Source organism: Eublepharis macularius, chromosome 9 (assembly GCF_028583425.1).
Source record: "Eublepharis macularius isolate TG4126 chromosome 9, MPM_Emac_v1.0, whole genome shotgun sequence".
NCBI classification, from domain to species: domain Eukaryota; kingdom Metazoa; phylum Chordata; class Lepidosauria; order Squamata; family Eublepharidae; genus Eublepharis; species Eublepharis macularius.
Genome location: NC_072798.1, coordinates 68,384,424 through 68,402,503, shown reverse-complemented (window position 1 = coordinate 68,402,503; position 18,080 = coordinate 68,384,424).

Here is an 18,080-nt window from a genome sequence, read left to right as displayed (position 1 = left end):
TGATCATCAGGGGATCATCAGCAGGTCTGAATGTAGGCACCAATCATTCCTGCCTAGTCTCTGTCTGCACTATCAAAAAAGAGCCCTGCCTTCAAAAGACATTGTTCCCAAATGTGCATAACAAACTAATGTGCATACACTAGTACACATGAAGAGTCTGTTTAGAAATATGGCTGGGTATGGAGGGCTAAGGTCAGCAACCCCATCCCATTCCCCTCAAAATTTGTTTGGTGTGATTATTGGGTGAACAGGTGCTATGTGAAAGAAACCCAATATGACCATACCATTTCCCCACATTTGTAAGCAGAGTGTCTGTGTGCTCCGGTTTCAACAGGGAACTTCTGAATGGAAAAAATTAATGTTCCTGCCCTTGGATAGGGCAAATGCGGGTGAGAGCTCTTTACGTGCCATTTCTTTTCTGTCCTACCATAGAAAATTGTGCCCTTAATTAATGTTTCAAGGTTACTCTATTTGCAACGAGAAAAGCATAAAATGGATATGAACAAAATATTATCTGTGAATAAACGTATCGAAGCTGTAACGCAGATCTGCATTAGAGCACAAAATTCAATCTGACATTGAATTGTTCTGTTTTCAACATAAACTTGACATGCTGCAAGCAACAGAAGGGCTGAATACTGAGCATTCCAGCAGCCTCCCCGGAATTTCTAATTGGTAGGTAATGATAGAAAATATTCTTCCAAAGAGACAGAGAGAATATTTACTCGGAATTGTATTGTGAGTAGACATTTCATTAAAATACTACATTAGCCAAAATACAAAATATAGAAAAGAAAGACTTGGCAACTCTGGATTGCAGTTCTGACTAATGACTGTATTTAATTAACAAAATCAAACTTGCTGTGCGAAAAACTATGACTCGGGGGACTAAGACACATATTAGCTCTTTCTCAGGAAGAAAAAAACGAGGCAGGTGTAAATTAGAACAATGCCTCTTAATGCCTATGAGAATCTGGCTCATAAAATATATGCATATTCAATTGGCAGTATGAAACTGTAGATTTCATTTTCTTTCAATAGTCAGGAGAAACCAGCATTAAAAAAAGGGCAGCCCTGTGGTTCTACCATGTTGGCAGCTACAACACCTGCCAGGTGAGTTCCACTCAACTGCGCTTATAGCATAAGAGATGACCCTGTAATAGACAGCCAATGTCACAATACCAAAGTCAGCTTCCTGATAATTCTGCCACCAACCACCAATCACAATCTTACTTACCTATTGGTCTATGTATAGGAGATATTAATCCAACACCCAGCAATGGCCAGAGAAGCAAGTACAAACACAACATACCACATAGGCCTCCACTGTCTTCCCTCAGTTCAGATTATTATGACGCAGCGCAAATAATCACTACAGCTACCAACACTAATCCTCCCTGCAAGCAGGCAATCCGATCCCTACACAGCTTGCACGCAACCCACCTTTTGCTAGACAAACAGCAGGGTCAAACATGGAAGTCAAAACGACTCTTCTAATCACAATATCTAGCCAGCTTCACAGCCTATTGAGTAGGAGGCATTCACCGAGAACCCATGGTTCCTAAGGAGAAGAGTTTGTGCCAGGAGGTCGAGGCACTCATTAGAATGCTCGGAGCAAAGATTTATCAGCATCCATGTGAGGGTCACAGATTTCATGCACATGCACAGTAAAGAGTGGGTTGCAGAACAGGAAACAGGACCAGCATTAGGAGCCAGTAGCACAGTTAGAAGAGAGCTTCAGCAGGAAAGAAAGCAGCTGTCAGGGATGATTATTATATAATGCTGTTTTGACAGCAGCAGCAAAGTTCTATGTGCTCAGACTCAGCTCTCCCACTCCCCAGGCCTCTGAAGCCAAAGTAAATCAAAGCCATGAGGGTGCTTCTGCAGTCTCCAAGGGCTCATTTATTAGAGTGGATTTATCCTACTCTTCCTCCAATGAGTGCTGCACATCCTTCTCTCCTCCTCCTCTTTATTCTCACAATAACCCTGGGAGGTAGGGTAGGCTGAAAGAGAATGGATCGTGCAAGGTCATCAAGTTAGCTTCATGGCAGAATGGGGATTTGAACCTGAATCTTCCAGAAATTATTCTATCATTCTAACCACTCCACTCCACTAGCTTTACTGCTTTGCATGTCCCCTCCTCTCCTCTACCATGTATACCCATCAAGGACTACAGACACATACCAGATCAAAATGATCCCTGTGTGGGTCTGTAGCTTAATGGAACTGCACAAGTCTGACTAGGGATCCCAGGAGGGCGGGGGATCCCCTGCTTCCACTCTCTGTCCCCCACCACCTCTCACCTGGCTGGCAGGGGGGAAAGGTGCGGGAACAAGCCTTCAGGGCAGCATGACAACATCACTTCCTGCACATCACAGCAGGCTGATCTGGGCCCCAAACAGGCTGAATCAGGCCCATTTGGGGCTCAAATGGGCCTGTTGCAAAGTGCCCCTGTGCCCCTGTGACTGTGCAATGGCATTGCTTCCTGGAAGTGATGTCATTGTGCAGGGGTAAGGGTGAGTATGAGCAGGGCTCCCAGGACAGCACAAAGATGAGTGCTGGGTCCCCCCTCCTGCTGGGAGGGTAAGGGACCTGCCAACCCTAGGTCTGATGCCAGCAGTGTCTATTTGTGGAAGGACCCAGGAAGTGCCACACACCTAAGACAACTATTGATTAAATTGAACAGAGCGATAACGGTTCTTTTCATGTAACAGGATGTGATAGATGCCCAGTTCACAGGGAAAGATGTAGAACTGAAATTCCAAACAACTATATCAAATAAAGTTTTACATTTTCAAATAACTACCTATATGCCTATTCTTTCAGGATCAGCAAGGGAGATAGCACAGTCCAAGTATAGCTTGTGGATGTAAGCAGCATGGCTGCAAAATCTTCAGTCTGAAAGCTTCCTTCAAGTAAGCTACTTGATGGTTGAGTCATGAACTATAGACAACCATCTGCTCAGTGTCCTGTCCAACCTCACCAATAATAGCCTTGAACTACAAATAAGGAGCTCATATCTCAATGTCATATTCAGCAAATATCTGCACATTACAACTTAGGAGTAAGCTGCTGATTCCTACTGAGAAATAACTTGTTTCAGTGAGGAAATTTCTGTAAATATTATTCTGGAATCCATTGTGACAAAATGGCTAAATCCACATGTCTTAGCATAACGCTAAACTATCGGAATGATAGCGTCTTCCTAGCGCGATTTCTGACGTCATCGTGCCACGATCCCACTCTCAAGGTGCAATGTCAGAAATCGCACCAGGAAGACACTATCATTCCGACAGTTCAGCGCTATGCTGAGACGTGTGGATTCAGCCAATGTTAAGTACAAATTATTATTTGCATTTTTAGTTATTTTTGTAGTATATTATCTGGTTTAAAAATAGATGAAGAGTAGCAAGCACAAACTGAGATTGCTTTGGTTTTACATATTATTTTTTAATAATTTCTGTAGCATTTGTTAATAAGTTCTTTACAATTCTTTTGTCATTTATGCACACGTCCCGATATCAGAAGTAAGCTAAAAGATGGGCATGAACCGGAAAAAACCCAAACCATGTGGTTCATGGTTCGTCAAATTTCACAAACCACGAACTTTCACAAACCTGCCCCTGGTTCGCAAACTGGTTCGTTTGGTTTATGAAAACATCACATCCAGGTCAGAAAATCATCACTTCTGGGCCAGCAGAACTTCACTTCCAGGTCAGCAGAAGGTCTGCAGGAAGTCTATCCCCTGTTGCCTAGGAAACTGATTGATTGGCACTAGGCTGTCTGCAGTGACGAACAAAATAACGAACCAAATGAACCAGCCTAAAGTTCGTGATGGTTCATCAGAAATGGGATCTGATGAACCGCTGGTTTGCAAACCATGAACCGGCCTGGTTCGTGCTTAATTTTGGTTTGTATTTCAGTTCATGGCCATCTCTAATATAGAGTAGCACGAGGCATTCAGTGAGGTTTATATATATTTTATATATAATAATAAAATGAAATAGGTCAGAAAGTTATCAACAAAAGGTTGAAGAAGAGCATAATTAACAAACACAGATGACATACAGCTAGTCTAATAAAGCCTATTTTTTAGGCTGAGGCTTTATACAGCTTCAAATTAATGCAGATGTGAGGTTTTCTGAAGCATCAAACAACAACCAAGTGAAAGGTAGACTCTGCCAGTACTTACAGTGTCTTCAGAGATGGTGCATGAATACCTTTGGCCTTTGGCCTAATAGCCTGAAGGGCTAGCCAGATCTCATCAGATCTTAGAAGCTAAGCAGGGTTGGTTGGCACTGTTTAGTATTTGGATGGAAGACTACCAAGGAACTCTAGCGTTTCTATGCATTCAATCAATCCACATTTTTTTAGTGAGGTGAACAAACCACAAATTCTCACCCATATACTCCTTCCTTTCTTCTCCACTTGCCCCTGGGGCCATGATCTATGACTTTCTGATTCCATCAAATCTTCACTGTAGCTCCAAAGTAATGTCTGGACTTGGGTGCCTTAAGAATTTGGGGTTTGTTTTCCAAGAACTAGCATTCTAAATCATAGTTTAACACGGTCTTAGAATCAGGACACTCTAACTTCTCTTACATTCTCAATCCACTTTTCTGCCTGATCTTTGAGCTGCCTATCTTCCTTGCATTTCCATATTATACTAAGCACTTGTGATTGTGCTCCACCTTTCCTGTTAACCTCTATATGCAATAGAATGCATATACTGAACCAAATGTTGTTAGGAAGACCAATTTCGTCTGTTTGTTGTCACTGCAAGCCTATCCTTCCTCACCACCACAGTAAGGTGTTATCTTATGTTTAATTAAGTGTTGTGGTAGGAAGGAATGCAACTTCTTTTGGGAGTCACCATGGGGAGAGATTCAATGCTACCAGAAGCTAAAAGTTAACACTGCATAGAGCTGAACAAAGAGATGACAGAAAATAAATATGCTTCTTTCTTAATATTTTTGTTTTTGTTTTAAATGGCTATACAGTTTTTGACCCACAAATCCAAGCATAGCACATGTACTGCGGCTTGCCAGGTGCTAGATAACACCATTCCTGTTTTCATATACCCAGACAGACAGCAAAAACAGTAAATCTATTGAGCAAATCATCCTGGCTGGTGTTCTACGTCTGACTTGATGGGCTACAACTTCTACATATCTGGAAAACAAAACAATTTCTTACCCCTTGTTTTCTCTACAGGAAGTTTTAAAAAACGCATTCAGATATTAGAGAAAGAACCATCTGAAAGTGTCTTATAAAAAGAAGTGCCTGTTTATGTTTCCTCCCCCTGCCCCACAACAAGATCAAACTTGTTTGAGAACTAACAACAACAGCAGTTACATTCCAAAAACATCGCTCTAGATTTTTTAGATGCTCTTTACTTTGGTTCTGCCAATGAGGCATTAGAGACCTAGGTCACAATGGAATGATAATTGGGTCTTGATGAAAAATATCAGTTGTCATTGCATTGTGCTTTCAGTGATATTTGTTTTAAAGTTAGGCTCAAGGTTGTTGTGAAACAAAGCTGTTTGGTTTTTGTGATTGAATTTTACAAGCTTCATCCCTTTGCTTATAGAGCTGTATGTGACTCATTGCTAGAAATCAATAAGAGTTTTTTGAAAACTCTGGGATTACCTGGGCGGAGTGGGAGTGGGGGAACAGATTCAAAAGGTTTGTCTGTAAATGAAATTCAAAACTCCCACACAAATAGCTTTGTATTTTTTTTCCCTATTCCATTTTCCTTTAATCATGTTTATACCTATTTTTGGCCACTCCTGCCACAACTGGACATTTGAATTTGAAGCACATTTCAGCAAAATACATGAACAATTCCATTGTGGTGAAATTCAGTTCAAGCATAGCTTTCCCAAAGCTTGCCTTTTTCATATGTATATATAAATTATTCTAACATTATTCAGGTACCAACATTATCCTTTAGCAAAAAACAAACAAATGGTTAATTACAAACAACCAAAGGAAGGCCTGTTTCAACATTTAGTCTGAGTGGTAGTAATAGCATGTTACTTCAGATAACAAGTGATTTGGAATTAAGGTTAACAGGTAAATAGTATGGTTAACAGTTGTCATAATTAATAGTCTCAGCTGTGCTGTAAACCTGGTATACTGTAAACTATTGGGTTGGATCCAGAAAGGTTCAAAGAAAGTGTTGATGGATCAAACAAATCTTTCCCTCACTTCCTCAAACAGGCCGCCATTTGTCCCAAAACTACTCTCTTGGGATTAAGGCCTAAAGTTTTATAGCCCCTTTCTACTACTAAATTTCAGTCTAGGTCACTGCCACCATCCCTTTATCCGTAATTACATAAGAATTGTCATGCTGGTTGGCTACCAAAGATCCATCACCACTCACCACTATAATACAATACTTAAGTCTATTGTTTTCAGTAGCTGTGGGCTTAGACTGTTTGTGGCCTGTGACTTCAGCAGCAGCAGCCATCCAAGTGTCTGAGAAGTTCACAGGAAGAACCGAATGAAGGTAGTTGTTCACTTGAGCTTGTTCATGAACCTCAAACCCAAAGGTATTTTGCCACTAATAAAAAGGTGGTTCTATCATCTTTCTAAGAATGTTCACATGAGCTGCTAGTAGAATTTAATAACCCTGTAAAATTCCAATATTGATGTGACACAGTGAGCATACCTTACGAATGCCGGGTTTGGCGGTATCCCTGTATTCTGGCCTTTGATAATGCACATTAAAGATAAATATACAAAAAGGGACAGCAAGGTATAAATCATACAAGTGTGTGTTCTCAAGTGGACTTCATGTTATGTGAGCCAAACTCTAGTTGCTTTCTCCTTTTCGCAACCTCCTCTTCTTCCATCCCATTCAGATTCTGAGCTATTCCTGGGCCATTTAGTACATAACTTTGTGCATGGAGTCTGCTAGCTCTGTTATGCCAAATGTTATATAGCTGGGTCAGCCAGGTTTAACCAATTTCTTTCTGCTCAGGGGCACATGCCATAAACAGGATTTAATGGCTATATCCTCGCAAATGCAAATCCCTATGTGTTTGTAAATCAATTTATAACAACATTGATCTTATTTTAGCAATATAAACGTTATGCATCAACATGTGAACATTACATCAACTTTTCATCCTCACTACATTTTAAATGTATCTTATGTTTTTTTATAATATACGTTTGCCCAAATGATTGCATTTAGAAATACTATACCCATGTAAAAAAAAATTGACTTAAAGAAAATAAAACTCTTAAAATGAAAGAAAGGGGTAACCAAAATAACAAAAATAAGTCAGAGTACCTTTTGTATAGGGAAAGACTGAAGCAAATGGAGATTGTGTTAAAAAAAAAAGATGAATAATTGCATCTCTGATTTAGATTATTAAAAATCATGCATTATGTAGAGTAAGTGGAATGAGAAAAATTGTTATCTCTCTCCCCTGTTACTATAACTTAAGAGTTGCCTAATGAAATTGATTGATGTAGATTTGGGAGAGACAAAGATGTCCAGTAGCACCTTAAAGACCAACAACATTTATTCCAGCATTGAAAGCAGCCTCTCTGATATAACATAGAATAAGAGATAATAGTTTTCTCTCAAATCTTGAAGCACCTATCTTGAGAAGAATCTTCCTTCTGAATTGTAGTTTGCCAGACTAGACATAAAGGGAAGATCCTGTCATTGCTCATTCTGGAAGAAGGGAAGAAACACACTGGGAATGAATCTCATGGTATTGTGACTAGAGATGGGAAATGAACCAGAAAAAAACCAAACCATGCAGTTCATGGTTCGTCACATTTCATGAACCATGAACTTTCACGAACCTGCCCCAAGTTCATGAATTGGTTTGTTTGGTTTGTGAAAATGTCACATCTAGGTCAGCAAATCATCACTTCCAGGTCAGCAGGAGGTCACTTCTGGGTCAGCTGAAGGTCTGCAGGAAGTCCTTCCCCTGTTGCCTAGGAAACTGATCAGTGCCAGGCTGTCTGCAGTGACAAACCAAAAAACAAACCAAACGAACCAGCCTAAACTTCATGGTGTTTCTTCAGAAATGGACCCTGACGAACCATCAGTTCGCGAACCATGAACCAGCCTGGTTTGCCACAAACTTTGGTTCGTATTTCGGTTCGTGCCCATCTCTAATTGTGACTAGCAGGAAAGAAACTAATTGGACTTGCAATAGCAAAAAAGGGAAGTGCTGCAAGACTGGGCTGTTGTAATGCTTCATGTTCACAATGGAGTTTACGGGTGTTCACAAAAACGTACTGATAATATCAAGCATTCCTGATTCATACAGCAATGCAGGATTTTACCAACTCAGTGTGGCAATTTACCTTTTATGTGATTACTGTAGTTTCAAAGCAAAGCAAACTGCAACTGAAGAGCGTAGGTTTTGTTTGCTCACAGGAATTTATTGAATTATACCATGCCTTTGGGGTGGGGCAGGGGCACTGCTGTCTCAAGTGTGACCTATTTTGATGTTCATGAGCTCAGTCACAATACTGTCTTTATCACGGTAAAGGTTGGATTAATTAATTCAAGTGCAGTCAATTACCAGTGCAATCCTGAACACAGTTATGACCTTCTATATTAGTTTAAATGAATAGACTTCCTAGAGTGCTATTCTGCATTCTATTGCATTGTACTTCACATTCACTCTTAAACTCAAATATTCCTTCACTTTTTAATTATTATTAACATGAATAGCCTCAACGAAGGACTCATTTCTGTAGTACAATCCGGCACCTACCATTCATTTTCAGATGCCTCCAACAAGAATTACTATTGCAGAAGCCTGATCACCCATTCTGTTGTGATTTTCCCTTTTACAGTCTCTAAAGCAAATATGTTCACCTGTTTAAATCACTAAGTAGGGATGTAAAAAAAACCATGTATAATAAGCAACAGATGCTCAAGTGTACCTTGGGGTAAATGTATCAATCAGGTATTCATTATATAGCCTATTATACACAATTATACCACCTTTCCCTGTTCACCTGCAGTGTGACATATTGGTAATACATTTAATCATATTAGGAATGATCTAAAATAGACTTCATTTACTAAGCTGATGATGTGACTATATTTTATTTAATTATTTGGAAATACCTAAAGAAAGCCTAACCCCAAAGGCTTGTAGTCATTACTGAAATTACAATAGAAGATATTGGTTCAGACTATTCTGTCTTACATGGTCATAATGAGAATGCAAAAATGTTTGCTAACATAATGTTTTACCTTCGACCAGATTATACATTCAGCATTATTGAGCGTTTATGGTTGTCCACATAGATTACTTTAGTTTGGCCAGTTTCTGAGATAAATACAACAATCCTATGCAGTATCATTCTAGTCAAAGCCCATTGTTTCTACAATTATTATAAATTTGGCACTCAAAATATATGTAAGGAGAGACAATAATATCCACACATTTTCCTAGTTTAATTATATCTTAAGGTATAGATCTGGGTATAACAATTTACTTAGCTTGGTGGTTTCAAAGACCGTTATATGCTTACAAACTCAGATTTATTTTCCACACAGATCTTCACTAGAGATGGGCATGAACTGGGAAAATTTCAAACCATGAAGTTAGTGGTTCGTCACGTTTCACGAACCACAAACCATGAACTTTCACGAACTTGCCCCAGTTCACAAACCAGTTCATTCAGTTCATGAAAACATCACTTCCGGGTCTGCAGAGAGCCCATCCCCCCATTGCCTAGGAAACTGATTGATCAGCGCCAGGCTGTCTGCAGTGATGAACCGAAATATGAACCAAACAAACTGGGCTAAAATTTGTCATGGTTCATGAGAAATGAGCTCCCACAAACCACCGGTTTGCAAACCACGAACTGGCTCAGTTCATGATGAACTTTGCTTCGTATTTCATGCCCACCTCTAATCTTCACTAATAGAAAAAAAACCTTTCATCTAATCCACTCAGAAGTAACTTCACTGAGGTCTCCAACACAGCTTGCCTGAAGTAGATAGATCAGACATACACAGAGCCTCTCTCAGGTGCACATACAGTTTGCTGGACATAGACAGAATTTCTCAGAACACTACACAGATTCACTGAACTTGGCAGAAGCAGACTTCTCTCAGGATGACATCAATGCAAAATGTCCCTGGGGAGGGAAATCCAAAGTTTCGTTGACTGAAAAAAAAAATATTATAAAAAAAAAAAAACAAAGTTTCGTTGACTGAGAAAGCCCTTGCTTGGTTTGCTATCTGTCTAGCTTCAGATAAGAGCACCTGAAGCAGGGCTTCTGAAGATGATTGAAGGGTAGGTTCATACAGGAGTAGGCAATCCTTAAGATATGAGGTCTCAAGCCATATTAAGCATTAAAAGGCAATACTCACACCTTGAATTGGACATGGAGGCAAACTGAGCACCAGTATAGTTGAAACAAAGCTGGAGTAATATAATCCCCACGGCCCACTCCAGTCAAGATTCTGGCTGCAACATGCTGTATCTACTGCAGTTTCTGGACAATATTCAAGGGCAGCCCCACACAGAGCATATTGCAGTAATCTAATCTAGATGTCCCCAAGGCAAGCACTATAGTTGCAAGGTAATAACATACACTGATTCATGGCAATGCTATGCCACACAAATACAGATAAAACAACATAGATCCTTTTGATTTTTACCTTGAGAACCCTGAAATGCAGTACCAAGACACTAGACACTTTTATGTCAATAGATGGTGCAGGAAAAAAACCCACAAAAGGAACCAGCACTTTATGGTAAAAATATGTATATAGAAAATAAATTTTCATTGATTCTCATAAATTTTATGTGGAGTCTCCTGAAATGAAATATTAAAGCACACATTATATTCATATCTATGGATGGCATCATAAAAAGCTCCCTCCAGGTCAATCCTTTCAAAAAACTACATGCATTTTCGTGGGTTCCTATAATTTCCATCTGGAGTCCCCTAAAATTCTTTGTTAAATCACAGATTTCATCGATGTCCACAGAATGCAGAATACAAAAACCAGCTTTAGCATTTTGTGGCACTATCGTGACATAAAAAATGGAGAGGCAGAGCATCTGCTTTGCATCTAGAAGGTTCCAGACTCAATCCCTGGAACCAGGCTCCAGTTAAAATGGTCAGGTTGTAGGTGATGATAAAGACATTTGCCTGAAATCTGGACAGCCACTGCCAATCAGTGTAGACAATACTGACCTTTGATAGATCAGTGTTGTGACTCAATATAAGGCAGAGTCATGTGTTTAGGAGTTCAATAACAACAATAAAATTTGAAATAAAGTATAGAACCAATGCTTGCTGATGTATGTTCCTTAAAGTATTCATGGAATCATTCCACCAACAGATTTCCCTATCTTGCAGCTAGCGTCTGATGAAGTAAGGGAAAAATACACAAAAGGGCATGTTCTTTAGATAAATATAAAAATGAGGTAGCCTAAATATTCTTTTAAAATATTTTCATGCACACTATTCCAAGAATTCCTTATGACCAAGAGTATTCTGAGGCATACTGTGATCTTGTACGTATGAAAGAATCAAAAGCATCACCCACCATAAATTGATATACTAAATCTGCAGGTTGTTGTAATGAAGCAGTAGTTGCAGGGTGCACTTTGAAAATGAAACAGCAATGATACATTATGTATCATATAGCTCAGAACATAAATAATGTGCATTACAAATTTAATATTCTTCTTTGGAAGTTTGTTTAAAGAAATGTAAGGATATATACAGAGTTTGCAAATAAAACAGTTTTTGATGTGCAGTTCTGTCTATACAATGTGATTTTTTAAATTATCCCACTCCTTTATTTAGTAGGGGTGACACAAGATTGGGAGCATGAAAAATGGTCCCTTGACGTTGGTGGCTACACTAAACGCATGAAACTGAGTTAGACCATTGGTCCATCTAGCTTACTTTGAGATCCTTTAACTGGGGATTGAAAATACAATCCCAATAACATTCCTGGGAATAATCCCTATGGAATAGATATGAATAGAAATCTGAATAGACCTGGTTAGGATGACACTCTAAACTTAGGACCTTCTATAGGCAAACAAGTGCTCTCTTGCCAAGATATGGCCCATCTCACAAATCCATACAGAAGAATGATAAAGGCTGATAACTGTGCTATTTTCCTACTGTCTGGTACTGCTATACATAGTATAGAGGAATCATAGGAAACAGTCTCCAGTCGAGGGAAGTGTAGGATTTTATGGTGTCTTAGACCTGATTTTGATGTACAAAATTCCCTGCACCTAATATATAAGTATATTGGTAAGGAAATTGCATTGGCTTCAATCCTTGCAAACTCTTAATAGCTTTACTAGTTCAGCAATATGTAATCTGCATGCATGCAGGTTGATTACTAGAGGCAAGAATCTAAAAAAAATTAGCTGTAGTTTCAGATCTAGGGCTGTTGAGTGAAATGTTGCCTGTTTGTGGTTGGAATTCATTTGTTTGTTGTTGTTGTTGTTGTTGGGGGTCTTATGATTTTTGTGACAATTCGTTTCAATGGGGAAGGGGAGGGGAAACAATTGAAGGCTCTGGGCTGCTGTTTTTGCAACAAACGGTACCAAAATAGCACAGAGCACAGTCCTCCCTCTAATCAGAGCCCTTAAATTTCAAGCAGATTTAAAAAGAGGGGAGATTTTACAGACCCCTCAGAATAGGTCCCTCTCTGCTCAGCCACATTAAATTCTCTCTGCTAATTCCTAAAACGGCTGTCAAGTAGCAGTCAGCCACCAGCATTTTAAAAAACAAAACTCTCTCTACATTAATTTCATTTCCCTACTGTTACAGTGACATTTTTAACCTTCTGCATTTACCTTCCTTCCTTGTGATTTATTGTTTCCTTTCAGAATGTGAGGAAGGCTTCCATCGCAACTCCCACCTGCCACCATAATTGCACTTCCATTATTCCCTGTAAGGGACTTTTTCTGGGGGATTAGAGTTGTGCTTTTCAACCAAATTCACCAAAATTGTAGGTGAGTGTCTTCATCCTCTCCATCAAAACCATCAAGTTTCAAAAAAATTAGGCAATGTGTTTGAATTCTGTGGGCCTCTGAGCAATCCCCTCAATGCAAGCCATCATTGGACTTCCATTATTTCCTATGGGGAGCTCTCAAGGGGGGCTGGAGTAGTTGTTTTTCAACCAAATGCCACTAAAATCTCAGAGGAGTGACTTTCAAACAAATTGAGCAAAGCATTAGAATTCTAAGGCTTTTCTAATTTCATAAGAAATAAAAGTCTTTCCAGCCCATAAGGAGGGGTGAAGGAAGAAGGAAAGGGGAAAGCAGGAAGGAGAATGGCAGCTCTCTGCATCTTGGGATTGGCAAGGAGTGCTCTTCCTTTGGAAAAATCAGATTGGGAGAAATTGTCCAGGAAATCAGTACAGATTCAAAGAGAAACATGATCTTATGCTGTATTGCTGGTAAGCACAGAACTGAAAAAAAACCCACAGATGTTTTCAGGAAGAGGTTTTCGTAATTCCTAAGCATCCTGGATTAGTGCTAGTGTTCCAGAGAATCCAAGTAAGACCCAAAAATATTTTCATGATTTTTATGCCTCGTAATTTTCATTATGCACACCCCAAACCATTAGCTCTCTTCTCTAAAGCCTTCTATGAATGGAAGGTTATGTGAATCTGAAGAAGCTGCTATAAAAATTTGACATGGATCATTTAAAACAAGGGGAAATACTGAAACTAAAGTGAAACAATGCTTATTGTTGAGTCAAGTTGCTGAAGAAGCTGTGACATCACTTGCCTCCCTGTGATATCAGTTCCAGCTGGAGTGTACATAACAGGGAAAATGAGCCAAAAATACACACAGAAATTTCTGGTTTGGCTTGTTAAAGCAATTTCTGGAACAGCAGAACAAGTACCCCCCCTGTATCCTTGCCAAAAAGTTTGTGTGTTTTGTTTCAGTTCTTATCACACAGAGGCTATGTAGGCAGGCCAGCGGAGCGGGCTGTCCAGTAGCATTTTGTTTTCCTTAACGGCAAGTCAGTCTGCACTCATCATGCCACCAATTGGAACCACAGGGGAAAGAATGAGGCCTTAGTGTTAACTCTGTTGGCAGATAGGGGGTGTGTATGGCGAACATGAGTGCATTTTTTCTGCAGCACTTCCTGGGTATTGGCATTGAGTGGCTCTTAGGAATCAAATTATAAAAGGTTTGCTTTATGTTAGGGAGGGGAGCAGCAGAGGTATGGTGCTGTCGCACCAGCACTGCCATCTCTCTCTCTCTCTCTTTTTTAACATATAATGCAAGGATAGGCTGGCAACATCCATGTGGATGTGCACACATGGGTTTGAGGAGGGAGGGTCTCCTTCAATCTCTAAGTTCCCAACTGCTGCAAAGGCTCATGTTATGTGGATCAGGGTTAATTGGAATGAAAATTGGAAAGTACACTATAGAACCATTAAAATTGGAAAGATAAAGCAATTATTAAGGGAGAAGTGCAATAAAGAGATCCTAGGCACATGAAGCTGGTTCATGCCCATCCACTGGCCTTCTGTTGCTGCTATCCTTTGCTTGAGTGTCTTGGTGCCGGGGTCGCCACTGTGACCAAAGAAAGCAGGCTGAAGACCACCAGGAGGAAGACCACCTGGAGGCTTTCCCAGAAAGCCTTCTGACTTTTTGGGCTATTTTGATAAAAACTGTGAATCCGGCATTAAATTATGGAGAGGTAGTAGGCATGTGCATTGCTCACTCACATATGCATGTCTACCCAAGTCTTTCCAGGTCAGTATTCCATGTGGAAAGACTGATCTGATCAGATTTTTTTTTTCTTTCGGTTTGTCCTTCTGTGATTTCATTCACCTCAGGTAATGGTTTTAGTTGGAAAGGGAGACTAACAGCCAGCAACCTGTCCGGTCTCCCACTGTTACTAGTAAAAAATAAGGGAGGGAAAGGGCCATCTTCCCTCTACTTCCCTTCCTGTGAAGGAATAACCAACATCTAGCCCTCCCTTTCTGAGCCCATTTCCTATGGTGTAAGGACCTGCCAGTGGCCAGGAAGATTATCTTGGGGCCAGCTGTTGCAAAGCAGATGAAGGTGAGTTTGCCCCTCTTGTGGAAACTGAACTACAAGGCAGAGGGGAATACGGCATAACAGCAGGACTCAAGGTAATAATTTATTGGGTTTGTCATTGTCACTATCATAAAGTAGCAATTTTTTTTCATTTCACTGTATTGTGCTGGTTAGCAATGGAGTGCTTTCCTACTCGTGCACCATGCCGGTGTGCCATGTCAGCACCACTTTACCAGTAAGTTTCCTGCCATTTTGTGTGCCTGCCAACACTTGCCTTCTTTGTGGTACGTTCTTGTATGAGTTTTCATATGCTTGAGAAGAAACTCATTGTATCAATGGGCTTTTTGAAGATGCAGTTTTTGGTTAAGTGTGAACAGAGCCTCATTTCCCCAGCTCTCCCCTTTGAAAAGAACCTTGTGTGTCTGTGTGCAGTCACCTTCCCTAAGCATTCCTTGGGGTCCATAAACACTGAATCCCATTGTTGCATGCTCTCAAACTTGGTGAGTCGATGGTTTAGAGGGAGGATTCTGTTCTGTGAGATGTTGATGCCATTGTGTGCAAAAATAGTTGCCCCAGAGCTTCGTTTCCCCACCCACCTTGAAAAGAACAGTGTACATTTGCACATGCACAGCCAACACTTGTGCAAAGGGTCAAAACTCATGAAAATGAAATAAACAGATCAGTTCCAAGCTGGCACCACCCCAGCCAGAACAAACAGTAATGGAACAGAATTATTCCAGAAACCCCTGAAATGAAAACTGAAATGGAAATTTTCTCAGTGCACACCCCTAGTTGCACTGCTTTAATGGAGCAAGTGGTTGGTAGTTTCATGATTGCGGTTGGTTTTCATAGCCATTTTTGTTGACAACATTGCTACATTTCGATAAATAGAATTACATTTTGACTATTGATTGAGAAAGCAAACAAAAAAGCACTGAAAGATAAAGATGAGGAAGAGAATGGAAATGGACAAAAAAATTGAAAACAGGGGCGGGGAGCTTTTTTGTAAGCCATTCTTAATCAATGTGCTTCCCCCACAAGTCTCCTCCACATTTGCATCAGGGACTGGACTGATGCTTGTATGTTTAGTTTGCCTCTCACCAAAGGCCATCCTTGCTTATCTTGCAGTCCCTCTTACTGTAAAGCTTAACACTGTAATCTAAAAATAAATGTTACTGCCTGGGAAAAGCATATTAGAAAATAAGGTGCTTGTGAGGGAATAATTATTTACTGCATTAATATCTAAAACATTAGACCTCCTAGAGAGCTCTAAGTAGGATGCTATTTCTTCTTAGCTGTGAGATGGAGTTCACTGAGAGACAGCAGATGTTTCAAGACCAGCCAGTGTTCTTCATTACCATATGGGGATGTGAACCCATAAAAGATCAAATGAAACACTATAATCACTTGAGAATACTCTAACTGGCACTTTTCCGGAAGAAAGACAATGTGCTACCCATAACCTCCCTCCTTCGTTTTATGTACAGTATATATACACAACATGTTCTTTACACAATCAGAGAAGGCCATTTTTATGAGAATGAACCATCACTGAAGAAATTGCAGTTATATAACACCTTTAAAGCCCATGGCAATTCATAAAACAACAAGCAAAACTAAAAGGTCACAACTGGAAGGATTTATTGTGTAAAAGTTGGTAGGTTTTGTGCTGAAGGGTGTGCATGTGTATGCACGCACACCAGGCATTGTTGTGGGGTGGGGTTCAATTACCAACCATGCAGGGCCAGTTTGGTGTAGTGGTTAAGAGCGCAGGACTCTAATCTGGAGAACCAAGTTTGATTCCCCACTCTTCCACTTGAAACCAGCTGGGTGACCTTGGGCTAGTCACGGGCGGCTCTCTGGAGCTCTCTCAGCCCCACTCACCTCACAGGGTGTTTGTTGTGGGGATAATAATGGCATATTTTGTAAACCGCTCCGAGTCATCCTGAAGGGTGGTATATACATCGAATGTTATTATTATTATTATTAAAAGTCTGCAAGAGGCAAATACTGTTTGTATGTCTGTGATTGGCTGGAATTCTGTTCTTCACTTGTTTGGTGGTCAGTTATTGGGGCATACTTAATGGTTGCATATGTGTCTTACAGGATGGTACAGAGAGAAGCAAGCCCTACCCCACCCTTGAGAGCTGCATGATTTGTGATGACACCTATTGGACATACGTTGAAGTACACAAGGACTTGATGCTGTTTTTTGAAAAAGTGAGAATCAGGGGGCAATGTCCAGGTATTAACGATTCCATAAAAGCATTCAGGATAAAATGAGTGATTGGACATTCACCAGGGAACATAGAAACACCAGGGAAGTGTGACTGTTGGCTGTTAGGAGCACTATACAAAGTATGAGCATTGAAGGATACATGAGACACAATCAAGTCTTCATTCCTTCAAGGGTTATGAAGGAAAAAATACTGAATAAGAAACTTTTATTACTTTCTATGGAGTAATTAATCCTGCGACTTCTCCCTGCACTAATTTTTTTACGTAAATAAAAGTTAAAAACATCTGCAGCTTTTATGTCCTTTAAAAATACTTTGGTTAAAAAAAAGAAGCAATAAAAGCAGAAGTTGCTGAAAAAGACAGTAACCTCCTTGCATTTATAGGAATTATAGACCTTACTGCATTTAATTGAGGATATACAAAAGATTGCAACATCTGATTGGACATTACCAAAGAAAATACCAGGTTCTAGTGCTTATTGTGCTAACATTCCAGGTTGCAACAAGTAGTGTGAGTTGGACCTTAGAAAAATATGATCGGTGTGACTTGTCCCTTCCTTCCATGACTCTGTCATGAATATACATATCTCCTTGCAAATATCTCATATACAGGATAAATATTTCTCCAAAGATTTTATAACTTCTTCCCATGAAATCTCTCTTAGAAGTAAAATGGACTATCTCTGCTCAGAGGCACAAAGATTCTTAGTTAAAAAGGCTTAATTACTTTTTTCCTCAAAAAAACCTTTTCTTAAGCAAGAGCTAGGCAGAGAGTCCTCAGGGAAACAAATAGAAATTATTATTT